This window comes from Rhineura floridana, chromosome 4 (genome assembly GCF_030035675.1).
Source record: "Rhineura floridana isolate rRhiFlo1 chromosome 4, rRhiFlo1.hap2, whole genome shotgun sequence".
Classification (NCBI taxonomy): Eukaryota; Metazoa; Chordata; class Lepidosauria; order Squamata; family Rhineuridae; genus Rhineura; species Rhineura floridana.
The window spans coordinates 167,243,002-167,259,261 of NC_084483.1; the positions used below are offsets into that span (position 1 = coordinate 167,243,002).

Sequence of the window (16,260 nt, forward strand, 5' to 3'; positions counted from 1 at the left end):
GAAAGTAAACATAGTGGATGGAAGTGTCCTGGGAAGCCTGTAAGTAATGTCTTTTATGCTTTTTCTTAGACACTGGCAGGTACAGGTATTGGCAGACCTTGTTGTGTAACACATTGCACAGTTTCAAGGCCCTAACAACTGATCATGTATTCACTTAATTCCCTCTGCACTGTCCCCTTAAATACAGCCCATGCTGAGAGTTGTGAAGAGACCCTTATTCCCAGAGGCCTTCTCTCGCATCCCATCACAGTTCCCATCTGCACTATACATTTAAAGTAGTACCATACCACTTTAACAGTCATGGCTTTCCTCAAAGAATCCTGGGAATTGTAGTTTAAGGGGTGCTGAGATTTGTTAGGAGACCCCTCTTCCCCTCCCAGAGCTACAATTCCCAGAATGGTTAAACAATCCCTCTTCCAGGGAATTCTGGGAATTTATTATTTATTATTTGATTTATATCCTGCCCTTCCGCCCAGCAGGAGCCCAGAATTGCAGCTCTATGAGGACAGTAGGGGTCTCCTAACAACTCTTAGCACCCTTAACAAACTGCAGTTCCCGGAATTATTTGGGGGAAGCCATGACAGTTTAAAGAGGCACAATACTGCTTTAATATATGGCGCAGATGGGGCCTTTAAAACATATCCATACCTGGTACCTAGTGAAATTCTGCATGCTGCTTTTAAGGATGCTGGACAATGGCCAAGCTACTTTAAGGAACTCTATGCAGGACAGTCTTGTTAATGTCACCCTGGCTTGCGTGGATAATGTTCTTACATCCCTGTATTTCAGACTGAGTATGTAAAATGTGGCATAACTCTGCTCACCACTTTAACGTATCCTACTTTGCGTGTAATCACTCGGTAAGTTATTTCTTAGTTAAAGGGCCATCTGTATTTACAGGCAGGCATCTTGGGAGCTTGCATACCATGTTCCTCCCCGTAGGGACCATTATCATGCTCTGCATCTTTCACATGTCCTGCCAGGATTTTCTATCAAGGTTCTCGATGGCTGCCTCTTCAGCTTTTAGGCCTCAGCCAGGTTTGCCATTATTAATAGGTTCACCCATATTAAAAGGTTTGCCAGGAGCATTCATTTTCCTCTACTGAATATTTGACTGCTGCTTTCAATTTTAAATGAATTATACTTCTGAAATGACTATCAAAGTGCACATTCAAAATTAAAATGGTGTATGAGTGCCATTTTTATTTTTAAACTCTCATTGTGTATTCAGAATACATGAAGATTTTATAAACAGTGATGTAAAATGCTATGGCTTATTGAGAACCAGAGATCCAGACGGTCCCTCTGACTTAGGCAAAGTCATTTATTTAGTAATTTATTTAGTGCGTGGCAGAACTAACAGTATTATTTTGGCAATTCCTTTTATCATACTTGATTCACTATCCAGCTGGAATTCTTGCTCTCCTCCAATGCTGATCCTGAGGGAAACATGCAGTTTGGGATTGGAAATTTGGGAGTTAAAAACTGAATTTGATCAGGGCAATCGCAGATTACAGCTCTTAGACTACACTGTTCAGACAGAGTAGGGGAGAATACATATTTGAATGCACTGCTCACTTAAAAATATATAACCTTCTCTGCAAGTAGAAAATGTCTGATGCCCACAGCTGCCATATTTGCATTACTGAGCACTAAAATTTTGGAGGAATAAACAGTTGATGATAAGCAGGGGATAGGCTGTAGCTCAGTGGCAGAGCACATGCTTAGCCTGCAGAAGGTCCCAGGTTCAGTCTGTGGCATCTCCAGGAAGGGTTGGGAAGGATATCTGCTTAAAATCCTGTTGAGCCACTTCCAGTCAGTGTAACAATGCTTATCTAGAAAGACAAATGACTTTGGTATGACTTTGTGCAAGGCAGTTTTCAACTGTTTATTTATTTATTTATTTATTTATTATTTCAATTTATATACCGCCCTTAGCAAAATAGCTCTCAGGGCGGTGAACAAACAAGATAAAATACAATATATCATAATAAAAATACAAAAACATATACAAACAAACAACAAAAAGCACAGCAAAAACAAAATAAATACTACAAAAATTAAAAATACAGATTAAAAGATTAAAAAAGATTAAGAAGATTAAAATGCCTGGGAGCATAAAAAGGTCTTTACCTGGCGTCGAAAAGATGGAAGTGTAGGCGCCAGGCGTACCTCTTCGGGGAGGCTGTTCCACAACTCAGGGGCCACCACAGAAAAGGCCCTAGATCTCGTAACCACCCTCCGGGCTTCCCGATGGGTTGGTACCCGGAGGAGGGCCTTAGATTCTGAACGAAGTGAGCAGGTAGGTTCATAGCGAGAGAGGCGTTCCACAAGGTATTGAGGTCCCACGCCGTGTTGTAGTTGGCAGTCTGCTTCACTTGAGTTTGATAGCAACACTGGCTAAGGGTTTATGTTGAAGCCAGGGATAACCAATGTGGTGCCCTCCCCATGTTGCTGGACTGCACTCTTATCATCCTTGACCAACAACTATGGGGGCTGGGTTTGATGGGAGTTCTGGAGAATAACTGCTGCATGGTGAGAACATTAAAATGTATTGGGCTACCTGTATTGTAAGTTATTTCATCACATTAATGCTAAGTGGCCAAATGGCTGGAATACTACCCACCTGATTTTCCTTATATTTCCAGAAGCAAAAAACTTAGGTGAGATTCTATTGAACAGTTGGAGAGAGAGCCTGGAATATCCTTGAAGAGTTCACCCTCCTCTGGGGTGACAGCCCTGTTTTCAGACAAGAACTTAATTTTAGTGTTGGTCGCTTAATGAATCAAGGGTAGAATTATTATAAGGAACAACACTCTTCCCTCCCCTGCTTTTGAGCCAGGCTGGAAGAGGGGGTATCAAGGATGTGCTCCAAACTGGAACACTAAACTGGTGACTTGGCAGTTGCTAAATGCCCGGAGCTTAATAACAACCCTATAAGGTATGCTGCCGCCACTCCTTCTGTTCAACCCAGCCTGGGCCAGGAGACTCCCAGAACTTATTTTTATTTGTTATTTATTTATTAACCTATCAGGAGGCCTCAAGACCCAACCATTCCAGCACTTTGGGCTACATTCTTTCCCACACAAACCAGCTGAAGCAACCGTTCCAATCAGCAGTCTCACTGCTGGCCTTGGGGGGGAACCAAAACAAGATAATATAGGTATCTCATGTGAGCTTAACTAAACAGCAACAAAACTTTCACCCAGACACCTAAAGAGGAAGGACCCAGTTTCTCTGGGGGGGGGGGAGGAACATAACTGCACCAAAGTCAAAACTACAGTAGAGGGAAGGGTACCCTTGGAGTTGCCAACTTTTGACCGGCCGCTGCTCCCATGCTTCTGCTTAATCTGCAGACATTAGTGAGTGGTGATGCTTAGTTTGTTGCTGTCAAAAGCTTCAGTGGCTGATTTCTGCATTACAGTTCTTATAAACATGTGGTTTTTGCTGAACCTGTGACTTAAGTGAAAACTAGTGTTCTCTACCTTTCAAGAGTTTCAGATCTCTAAATCCATCCAAGAGGATTCTTACGTTGCCCCTCTTCCAAATTGCTGAATGTTGCCCTTTGTGTTGTCTTAATGCTCACAAAATCCCTCACATGACAGCACCAGCTGCTGATTTTGTTTTAGGATGAGAGCTGCAATGAAGGGCAAACAGTTCATGTAGCATTAGAAACAATACCCCTGCTGGCTGGATGAAGGAGCGATCAGCAATAAAATCCCCAAATGGACAGATTAATATTTCATACAAGTTCCCTTCTGAGCACTCAGGGCAGACACGTGTGCTGACTAAGTCTGTGCAGAGTGATAAAGCACCTTCAGCTTATGTAAAAACGTGTGCACATGTGTTAATGGCTTGTCCTTTTGGATTTCTCCTAATTCCCCCCCCCCCTTACAATTAACTTTTGGTGTAAATATTTCACAGTCAAAGCACATGCTCAGTTATTGTTAATCTGAAGCCACAACACCTTTGAATACGTTCCTTTAAATTCAATCCAAGTAAAGTATATTTGTGTGAAAAGGTAAGAAAAATCCTGAGGAAAAAGTAAAAATAGTGAACGGCAAACAGGTTTCGGCTTGCTCTGAAAATTATTTGGGCCCTCAGTTGCATGTGGAAATATTCCAAGGCAGAAATGGCAAATTTGTGGCCTTTCAGGTGTAGCTAGACTACAGTTCCCATCAACCCCAGCCACCATGGCCCATGTTTCGGGTGATGAGAGTTGTCCAATCAGGCCCACTGCCAGAAGGTGGCAGTTTGGACCCTGGTCAAGGGCCTCTGGCCCAGAGGAAGGTAGGAGGGTGAAGCTCCTGCTTGGCGATCCATGACAGCGTTGGGTTGTAGGACTCAGTGACCCGACATTGGCGTGGATTGCAAAGCAGAAGCTTGCAAGCACCTTCAGGCACCACCTTCTGACACAGGCAGTGCGGAGCTTAAATAAGCCTGCCCACCCCACCTGCCTCACTTTAGTGCAGCACGTAAGCCCCACATGCTGTGCATGCGTGCCTGCCATCATCCAGGATGGCAACAGGGGCATCCCTAAGGGGTTGATACCCCTGCTGCCATCTTGGGTGATGCCAGGCGTTTGCACACAGTGTGCAGCGCATGCATGCTGATGTGACAGGTAGGTGGAGCAGGTGGGCTCATTTAAGGCCCACACTGTCTGTATCAGGCAGGGATGTTTGGCCCTTATGGCACTGCGGGCCTGTGGCAGGCTGATGCCCAACAGCCCAGTCATGCCTGGCGCCGACCCTGCATCCAACACCATCTGGAGGGCCTCAGGTGTGTCCCTCTCAATGGGGAAAACTCATCTTTGGGAAAGGGAATGAGGTAGTAGATGGCAGAGGGTTGAAGGTATAAGCAGATTGAAGGTGGTAGGCTATATAAATAGATAATGCAGAGGTTCAGCATTCTGTTTCAAATTCTCCCCCACAGACACAGACACATTTTCATGAAATAATTGATCCTACAGGGAATAGGCTCTAATCCTGCTAAAGCTAAACAGAAAGGAACACTGTGGCCACAGTGAGAACAGGATGCTGGACTAGATGGGCTATTGGCCTGGTTCTCCAGGCTTTTATAATGTCCTTGGCTCCAGCCTGTGGGATTCCTAGAGGTAACTGGTTGACCACTGTGGAAAACAGTGTGCTGGACTAGAGAGGCCTTTGATCTTATCTAGCCAGGCTTTTGGTTCCTGGAAGAAAAATCCTATCCAAATTAGGCTGATTTGCATCTGGAAACTTTCTGATGCCCTGGAGACTGACCTAATTTGGTATGTTCATTTTACTTGTATTTAGTAAACAAGGCCTAAAAACGTTGAAACTGCTAAGCTTGCCTAATACTGTGTTTGCTTATGGTGCCCATTCATTTTCTACCCCGACCCATATCACTGATTGTGGGCAAAATGCAGCGGCTCCTAAAAATGGCAGCTTCTTGCCTCTTCCTCTAAGAATATCCAGTAATGCAAACAGTGACATGACATCATTATTGGTTTATTATACCAGCTAGAGTATGGGGCCTTGCCTACAGTCTAGAATTCAAAATGGAGAAGACAGCAGAGGAAGATGAAGAAGAATATGCATTTATTTTGGATGCATATGCTTAGGCTTGGGTTGTGTGGGCATGGGGATTTGGGAGGCTGTGGCCCAGGTTTCATAGAAAAGGAGAGTTTTGAGGAGGGATTGGAAGGAAGAGGTGGCATCATGTAGGTGTACGAGGACTAGGAATGGGGGAGAAATTGATTCAGTTCACACTGAAAGGCAAACATACTTGATTTGCATTTTCCAAAATGATACATGAACCAAAGCATAGCTATCCCTTGAAATTCACTCCTTTTTTATTTTTCCCATGCAATTCTCCAGCTAAGTAATGCAGTGTACAAAAATGCAGATGCTATGCATGGCAACATGTCCACAGAAATGTACAGGTTAGTGAAAAGCCCCCACATAAAATGCATTTTGTTAGGGGAAACTAGCTGTGCAACAATGTGTCTATGTAGGGGAAATTAGCATTAAAATGGTGACGGACTTTCATGAGAACAACTTTTTTTTTCACAAATGGATGTGGAAATGTGGAGAACTGAATTTAAGATTAGAAAAACGAGAAACTGAAGTTGACAGGTTTGCTCATCCTTAACTGGGAGGAAGTTCCTGGTATAAGGGATAGCGAGAAAGATAGGGTGAAGTCATAGAATCATTGAATAGCAGAGTCCAAGGCCATTGAGTCCAACCCTCTACTCAATGTAGGAATTCAACTTAAAGCATACCCAGCAGGTGCCTGTCCAGCTGCCTCTTGAATGCCTCCAGTGTTCAAGAGCCCACCACCTCCTTAGGTAATTGGTTCCATTGTTATATCACTCTAACAGTTAGGAAGTTTTCTCTGATGTTCAGCTGAAATCTGGTTTTCTGTAACTTGAGCCCATTATTCCGTGTCCTGCACTCTGGGATGATTGAGAAGAGATCCTGGCCCTTCTCTGTGTGATAACCTTTCAAGTATTTGAAGAGTGCTATCATATCTCCTCTGAGTCTTCTCTTCTAAACATTGAGAGACAGGGTTCAGGAAAAGATTGAATCTGTAATGGTGTTCTTTCAGTCTCTCCTCATAGGGCTTTGCTTCCAGTGCCCTGATCATCCTTGTTGCCCTCCTCTGAACCTGTTCCACTTTGTCTGTATCCTTCTTAAAATACAGTGTCCAGAACTGGATGCAGTACACAATATGAGGCCTAACTAGTACTTCATGCACTTTGGAAACTATCCTTCTGTGAATGCAGCCTAAAACAGCATTTGCCTTTTTTGCAGCCACATCGCACTGTGTTGGCTCATATTCAGCTTGTGATCAACAATTCCAGGAGTAATTTGGATTTCTGCATTGAGCAGGGGGTTGGACTCAATGGCCTTATAGGCCTTTTCCAACTCTACTCTTCTATGATTGTTGGCAGGCATTTTGCTCAGCTTAGAAAGGGGTGAACCCCTTTTCACAGGAAGTATCTTTCAACTTAACTAAAAGTATTCTTAACTTTTCCCAGAAATTGCTATAGATGTTTCATTTCCAGAGGAGCCTCCAAATTTGGCTCAGATATTGCTTAAGGGGAAATTCTGTGCCAATTCTCGTTCTGTTTTGCTGTAATTGGCTTGCGGGTTCCTCTAGCCCAGTGGACAAACATAAACAAAGATCTAGTTCTCTACACTAAAGTTGGAAAGAGTTTTCAGTTTATGGAAAGGGTTATTGAGATATTGCACGCTAATACCGGGGTTCTCAAACTGGTTCGTGAGCTTCATTCAGGTGACCCACCGCATGTCCACATTAAATGTTCAATAAAATACAATATAAGAAATAAAAGAAGCAATAAAAATACAATTAAAAATCATACAGCACCTAGCACAATTCATTGGAGGACCACTGTGCTAGCATGTTTGTTGCATCTGCTAATATATGGAAAGGGTACCATGTTGTGACAATTTCCAGAGGGGTAGCCTTGTTAATCCCTTGCAACTAGGGTTTGATGAATCTTGTCAATTTTGGTTTGTTGCATTTTTTAATATTTCTGATCTTAGGTTCAGTTTATTATTAGATTTATATCCTGCCCAGTGACAGCTGGTGTCTCCATGTCAGTGGGGCAGTGGAATCTGCCTTGGGTTTCAAGAAGCTGTTCAATGTGCTTATGTGGTATAAGCATTTGTAGACTACCAGAGCTTGGAAGATTACTTTTAAAAAGTAATAAATTACAGTTACAATTACTTGGCCCAAAAAAGTAGTAATTACCGTTACAATTACAATTGCTCTGAAAGTAACTGATTACTTTACTTTTTCTCAAAAGTAATCACTACAATTACATTTCAGTTACTTTTTTAAAAAAACTCCTGCAAGGTGCTGGCCTTGGCTGCTGCACATCTAAGAAGCCTAAAACAATATTAAAAATAAACACACACACACAGGGGGTAGTAGAATAAAAAAAATTATCCATAAGATTAACATAATGGCATAACAGAATCTCACATCCCCCCAAGCAATGAAGATACCCCAACTCTTGAAATCAAATGTTACACTTGAAATGCTTTTATAATATGTTTCTGTTATGTCTCAAAAGAACAAGATGCTCAAAGAGCATGTCAGACAAGGAATGTCTTTTTACAGTCATTACGTTGCCACCAGTACTGAACAGGCGTTCTACTGTGGCGCTTGAAGGCATGCCTGTGTTGTGCTGCAAAAAACACCGCAGCACACGTGGAAAGCCATGGAGTGATGACACTTCCCTGCTGGGAGACCTCAGGTACCTCACCAGTTCCTCCTCAGCAGTGTCCACTGCTGACTTCTTGCGCTGGGGCAGAAAGTTAAAGAAGTCATCTTCTAAGTCATCTCCTTCCTGGTCTTTATCTGAAGACTGATCACTGTCCTCATTAAGTACACCCATCTTTATTTCAGCTTTCAACAAGGCTTCCATTGTGTATCTAAGAAAGAGAGAGGATATGTTAACACATATATGTTAGGAAACCATCATCTGCTCTTCATTTCCTGATGCTTGTCATGTCCCCTGGTTCAGGGTCCAGCCTGAGCCTGTGGATGATGACATGGAAGGTAGGAAGGTGACCAAGTCACCACACTCATGGGGCAGCACAGCAGACCCTTAAGGATTACCTGCAGCAACCCAAGGTTGTGATGAGGAGCCCCAGGAAGAAAAGGCCCAGCCCCTGCCTACCACCTTAAGCCCTCTGATGCCTCCCTTGAGACAACATTTCCCTTGGAGTAATCCACCCAAAGGGCTTCCCTAATGTTCTTACTTGTTGGTATGGGTGGTGGCTGTGACGCCCTTCCCTGGCTCTCCCTGTCAGGTTCCTACCTGCGCGTGGCTACTGCCTGTCACTAGGCACCATCAGGGACTCCACCAGTCTGGACTGTCCTTTATTTTATTTTTTCTCTCCCCGCTCTAGCACAGATCTCAACAGATCCCCCTGCTAGGCAACCACCATTCACATCCTAATACTAGTATTCCCAGAGACTCTGAATACTGGTATTGTTATTCTCTTCACCGCTGCCACCATTTGTTACAGTTCCCCTTCAGCCTTGGTCATTACCTTACCCTCCCTTCTGGTCTGTGAAACCCCAGCCAAGGATCAGGCCTTTGGTAAACCGAATTAAGTATTTATTAAAGATAATAAAGCTAACAAGATTAACAAGATTTCTTCTTAAGGCACATAAGCATATGGTTTTACTCAATACTAATCCAAACTCCACCCCCCTCCTTCTCCACTCTCTCCTGGCAAACCACTCTCTCAAACCCACCAAACAACCCACTCTTTCTCTCATCCCCCCTTCCTCTTTCATTCTACTTACCATGTATCTCTTATACAAACAGCACTTACCCTATTTACACTAATACAGGAACATCACAGTGGCCTGACACAATTCCAGCCAATCTAGTTTGAAGTGAGGGTGTAGGCAGGCTGCCAGAAGAAGCCTCTTGTCCTCCCAGATAGCTGCAAACCACTTTCTTAGGGCTTCGCGCACACCTCTCAGCAGCTGAAAACAGTATGTGTACCTCTCAGGTTTGTTTTCCAGTCCTTCTAACTTGTGGTCCAGATTGCAGAGCGTTGGTAGCAAATACCCCATGAACATGCCGTTCTCCCGTTGCAGGATATCTAGGGACTGGGCTAGTGCCTCCATAATCTCTGTAGCTTCAATCTCAGCAGCTGTGATCCTGGACAAGGAGCAGTGGTCCATTATGGCATGCATTTTTAGTGGCACAGTTGACAGGAGCTCATGTAGTTGCTTCAATGCATCAAAGGTGGAATTCCACCTGGTCTTATTCGGTACCTTCAGATACACACCACATTGCGCATGATACTCAGGAATCTGGGCTGACTGGTTCTGCTTGGACCACAACTTGCTGCACTTTCCCATCAAGGAACGAAACTGTTTCTTGAAAGGACCAAGAAGACTACTTTTGGAGGAGTCAGAAAGCATGGCCTCTATGTCTTGTGTTGCCACAAGGTTGAGGGTGTGGCTAGCACATCTCTGGTGTGGTGGTAAAACAAAATCCTCTCCTGAGTCTGCAGCTTCTTCCTCTGCCTCAGGGCCTGTGTCCAGGATCTCACAGATAGGCACAAACTCCACCTCAGCCTCCTCCTCCTCCTGGTTATCACCATCATCGTCACTGGTGCCTGCAGCTTCCACTGGTTCTTTGGCCATGAAAACTCTGAACGCTTTCACAAAGTTGGAGCCATTGTCTGTAGTAGTGCACATAACTTTGTTGTGGATCCTGTACTGCACATGTACATCATGCAGTGCTTTTGAAAGGACATCGTATGTATGGCGCCCCTTCAGACGCTTACAAGCCAAGGCCCCGACCTCACATTTCAGGGTAGTTGGGTTGATCCAGTGGGCTGTTACCCCAAAGTAACTCTTCTTGCCATTGGTCCAACAATCTGCAGTGGTTGCTATATATGCCACAGCACCCATTCGGTTTGCAAGAGTTTCTCTCATGTGGCATGCTCTCTTCTCAATTCTGTCTCTCAGAGTCTTGGCACATATGATGGTGAGATCTTTGGGGAGTCCAATGCGAACCAGATTAATGAATGATGGTTTGTCCACAGTCTGAAGTGGTAATGTCTCCTCTACAATGAAATCAATGATTCTCCTGTCGAGATTGCTCTGGGTGACAGGCTCCCTGCCAGATCCCCACCTCTCAAGGGTTGTCTGCTGCTGCTTCAGCATTTTGGGAGGAGGGGTGTCATGCATTGGTTCAGGAAGGCCATGTCTCCTTGCCTTTATTGCTTCTTCAGTTGCTGTCAGCTTCTCAGGGTGTGCCCTCTGAGGAAGAAGAATAAAGCATGAATCCAAGAAAAAATGGAAGAGGAACTTCACAATTTAAACATAAATAGACAATGGACACTCTTTGAGGACCAGCATGACAAAGGCTTACCTCAAAATGTTTCTTCACATTGGATGAGGAGGAAACAGCTGATCTCAGATTTTTGATCCTTGGAAGGCAGTAATTGCATCGTACAACAACATTTTCCCCACTCTGGCTCACAAATGTACAAGCTTTCTCAAAGCCAAACCATGGTACTTGCTGTGGCTGTAGGCAACTGGCACTGCTTCATGCCATCCTCCTCCTCATGCACAGGGCCTCCTTTCTGAACCTCACTTTCTAGTTTTGCCTCCTCAGGATCAACAAGCTGTGACTCAAGTGGCCGCACTAACTGACTGCTGCTCTCAGCAGCAAAACCTGCAACAGGCGTCTCTGTAATAAACAAGAGATAATGCTCCTATATGGGTGAACTTCAGCTGTGATGTGCCCCCATCTCTTCCCCATGCTGCAAGATGCCCCAGTCAGAGTGGAAGTAAGCAGGTCGATAGCACAATTAAAAGAGATCCTATTTGCATCATTTTTGCTCACTGAATAACCCTGCCTGGGCCAGTCTAACCTACTATCTCACAGGGTTGTTGTGAGAACAAAATGAGACTAGGGTTCAAATCCCCACATAGCCATGAAGCTCACTGGGTGACCTTGGGCCAGTCACTGCCTCTCAGCCTCATGAAAACCCTATTCATAGGGTCACCATAAGTTGGAATCAACTTGAAGGTGGTACATATATTTTTTATTTTGAATATGATGATTATAATAATAAATATGCAGCATTTCAAATTAATTCTGTATGAGAAGCATTCCATGCCAAGCTTGGAAAACCAAGGATGAGGTATAAAATGTATACAAAAATACTTTTGACAAAATGCCGTTTATCTTTTATATCTATATCTATAATTAGCAATACAGCTGAATGATGTATGTAAAGTATTTTTTCTTTCCCTTTTCTTTTTTATTAATATTTTAGTACTACTGCTAAAGTTCATTAGCCAAATTCAAATGATTAGAACACATCACATAAATTCCACTGAAGTTGGAGTTTTTGCCATAGAAAATGAAAAAAACATATAACCTATGATAGCCCAATAGACAATCAGAACTAATATAAAACCCTATTGCTTCTCATTTGCAAATCTTGCAAGATCTAAGGTAACTCTAGATCATGTGAGTTCAGGTGATGCATGTTATGTACATTTGTATAGATATTAGCAGAGATTGTCAACAGTCTATCTCTTTCTCACAGAACATGAGTTTGAGAGCTGGGGGACTGAGAGGAGGAGCTGCAAGGACCCTACTTCTTACCTCATCTCTGCCAAGAACAAAAAAATCAGCCTTAAGCCATTTATTATACGCCTAATGATTTTATTATTATTATTATTATTATTATTATTATTATTATTATTATTATTATTATTATTGAGACAGTTTTTGTCCCACATACAATTCAGTCTTGTGATTAAACAGGACAAAAATACAAATAAAAAGAAAGATGGAGTTCAAATAAATATACAATAAAAAGCTAGCCGGCATTTTAAAAGGCAGGAGTGCTCTGTCTGGATAAATACAGCACACAGGTATGCATGGGAACAAGGGGGAGAGTTCAAAAGGGGGGGGGAAGGAAGAGAAGTAGGCCAGAGCTCAGAAAAGTTACTTTTTTGAACTACAGCTCCCATCAGCCTAATCCAGTGGCCATGTTGCCTAGGGCTGATGGGAGTTGTAGTTCAAAAAAGTAACTTTTCCAAGCTCTGGCCTACTTCTCTTCCTTCCCCCCCTTTTTGAACTCTCCCCCTTATTCCCATGCTTACCTAGGCAAGGAGAGGCAGTGGGGGGGGCAGAACGGGCTGCGGGGGGGGGGCGGGGGGGAAATGCCACGGGGGCAGAAGGGGCCGCGGGGACGAACACACACACACACACACACACACACACACACACACACACACACACACACACACACACACACACACACACACACACACACACACACACACACACACACACACACACACACACACACACACACACACACACACACACACACACACACACACACACACACACACACACACACACACACCCCCCCCCCCCCCATCGTCACTCACCTCCACAGCTCTTTGCCATTCTGCTGCTGCCTTCTCCACCGTTGTCCTTGCCCTGGCTTTTTCCTCCGGCGTCCATTTTTTCCTCTCAGACACTAGCAGGCCCTGCCTATTCACCTCTTCCCTCGTGCCTCCTAACACAGATCACGAGGGAAGAGACAGTCTGCGCAGAGGTCCAATCAGTGTGAGGCACATGTCTTGTGTTAACCAATCACAGCCAGGAGCTGACTTCCCCTTGTTCCCGCCCCCAAGTAACGTCCAACCTAATGTGGAAATGTTAACGTTGCAGCTGAAAAGTAGGGAAATTACTAGTCGTTCCGTTACTTGCCAAATGTAATGGAATTACCCACTCGTTATTTAAAATTGTAACTAATTACAAGTAACTTGTTAAAAATAACGAGTTACTTCCAAGCTCTGTAGACTACAGTCCATTTCATCATAAGTGTTAATCCTGAGTTGCAACAGAGATAAATATACAAGGTTTTGTTGGATTGCAAACTGAGGTTGGAGGGAAATGAAATTGTCTTTAATTCAACTCATTTTTAATGTTGTACACTTACCGCAGTAAATTACTTGTTCAGAAATAACAAATCCACCATTAATATTAAATGCTATAAGCAATACAAAATCGTAATAAAATCCGTTTACCGTGTTGAAGGGATATTAAAACTCCTTCCAGAATAAAAATGTGTTCTAAAAACACGAGACAGGGCATTTGGGCTTTATTCAGGAAAAACTATTTCTAACTATTGCTATTCCAGAGGGTTCCTAATCCTATTCTATGGCCCTCCAGATGTTGCTGGATTACTACTCCCAACACTCCTGATTATTGGCAACTCTGACTGGGGCTGATGGGAACATAAGAACATAAGAAGAGCCTGCTGGATCAGGCCAGTGGCCAATCTAGTCCAGCATCTCAGTGGCCAACCAGGTGCCTGGGGAAAGCCCGCAAGCAGGACTCGCGTGCAAGAACACTCTCCCCTCCTGAGGCTTCCGGCAACTGGTTTTCAGAAGCATGCTGCCTCTGACTAGGGTGGCAGAGCACAGCCATCATGGCTAGTAGTCATTGATAGCCCTGTCCTCCATGAATTTGTCTAATCTTCTTTTAAAGCCATCCAAGCTGGTGGCCATTACTGCATCTTGTGGGAGCAAATTCCATAGTTTAACTATGCACTGAGTAAAGAAGTACTTCCTTTTGTCTGTCCTGAATCTTCCAACATTCAGCTTCTTTGAATGTCCACGAGTTCTAGTATTATGAGAGAGGGAGAAGAACTTTTCTCTATCCACTTTCTCAATGCCATGCATAATTTTATACACTTCTATCATGTCTCCTCTGACCCGCCTTTTCTCTAAACTAAAAAGTCCCAAATGCTGCAACCTTTCCTCATAAGGGAGTCGCTCCATCCCCTTGATCATTCTGGTTGCCCTCTTCTGAACCTTTTCCAACTCTTTAATATCCATTTTGAGATGAGGCGACCAGAACTGTACACAGTATTCCAAATGCGGCCGCACCATAGATTTATACAACGGCATTATGATATCAGCTGTTTTATTTTCAATACCTTTCCTAATTATCCCTAGCATGGAATTTGCCTTTTTCACAGTTGCCGCACACTGGGTCGACATTTTCATCGTGCTGTCCACTACAATCCCGAGGTTTCTCTCCTGTTCGGTCACTGCCAGTTCAGACCCCATGAGCGTATATGTGAAATTCAGTTTTTTTGCTCCAATATGCATAATTTTACACTCGTTTATATTGAATTGCATTTGCCATTTTTCCGCCCATTCACTCAGTTTGGAGAGGTCTTTTTGGAGCTCTTCGCAATCCCTTTTTGTTTTAACAACCCTGAACAATTTAGTGTCGTCAGCAAACTTGGCCACTTCACTGCTCACTCCTAATTCTAGGTCATTAATGAACACGTTGAAAAGTACAGGTCCCAATACCGATCCTTGAGGGACTCCACTTTCTACAGCCCTCCATTGGGAGAACTGTCCATTTATTCCTACTCTCTGCTTTCTGCTTCTTAACCAATTCCTTATCCACAAGAGGACCTCTCCTCTTACTCCATGACTGCTAAGCTTCCTCAGAAGTCTTTGGTGAGGTACCTTGTCAAACGCTATTTGAAAGTCTAAGTACACTATGTCCACTGGATCACCTATATCTATATGCTTGTTGACACTCTCAAAGAATTCTAATAGGTTACTGAGACAGGACTTTCCCTTGCAGAAGCCATGCTGGCTCTGCTTCAGCAAGGCTTGTTCTTCTATGTGCTTAGTTAATCTAGCTTTAATAATACTTTCTACCAGTTTTCCAGGGACAGAAGTTAAGCTAACTGGCCTGTAATTTCCGGGATCCCCTCTGGATCCCTTTTTGAAGATTGGCGTTACATTTGCCACTTTCCAGTCCTCAGGCATGGAGGAGGACCCGAGGGACAAGTTACATATTTTAGTTAGCAGATCAGCAATTTCACATTTGAGTTCTTTGAGAACTCTCGGGTGGATGCCATCCGGGCCTGGTGATTTGTCAGTTTTTATATTGTCCATTAAGCTTAGAACTTGCTCTGTCGTTACCACTATTTGTCTCAGTTCCTCAGAATCCCTTCCTGCAAATGTTAGTTCAGGTTCAAGGATCTGCCCTATATCTTCCACTGTGAAGACAGATGCAAAGAATTCATTTAGCTTCTCTGCAATCTCCTTATCGTTCTTTAGTACACTTTTGACTCCCTTATCATCCAAGGGTCCAAACGCCTCCCTAGATGGTCTCCTGCTTTGAATGTATTTATAGAATTTTTTGTTGTTGGTTTTTATGTTCTTAGCAATGTGCTCCTCAAATTCTTTTTTCGCATCCCTTATTGTCTTCTTGCATTTCTTTTGCCAGAGTTTGTGTTCTTTTTTTATTTTCTTCCTTCAGACAAGACTTCCATTTTCTGAAGGAAGCCTTTTTGCCTCTAAGAGCTTCCTTGACTTTGCTCGTTAACCATGCTGGCATATTCTTGGCCCTGGCGGTACCTTTTCTGATCTGCGGTATGCACTCCAGTTGAGCTTCTAATATAGTGTTTTTAAACAACTTCCAAGCATTTTCGAGTGATGTGACCTGTGATGCGTCCTTCCCTGGCTCTCCCTGTCAGGTTCCTACCTGCTCGTGGTTACTGCCTGTCTCTAGGCACCACCAGGGACTCCACCAGTCCGGACCGCTCTCTCTTATGGTTTCTCTCCCCGCTCTAGCACAGATCTCAACAGATCCCCCTGCTAGGCAACCACCAGTAACGTCCCAATACTAGTATTCCCAGAGACTCTGAATAC

At 43.6% G+C, this 16,260-nt stretch overlaps 1 protein-coding gene across 3 annotated transcripts in view; it reads left to right on the forward strand.

The window, feature by feature from the left end:
* Window positions 1-16,260, forward strand: part of DUSP10 (dual specificity phosphatase 10) — an 83,451-nt gene that overhangs the window by 20,974 nt on the left and 46,217 nt on the right. The window lies entirely within an intron of this gene.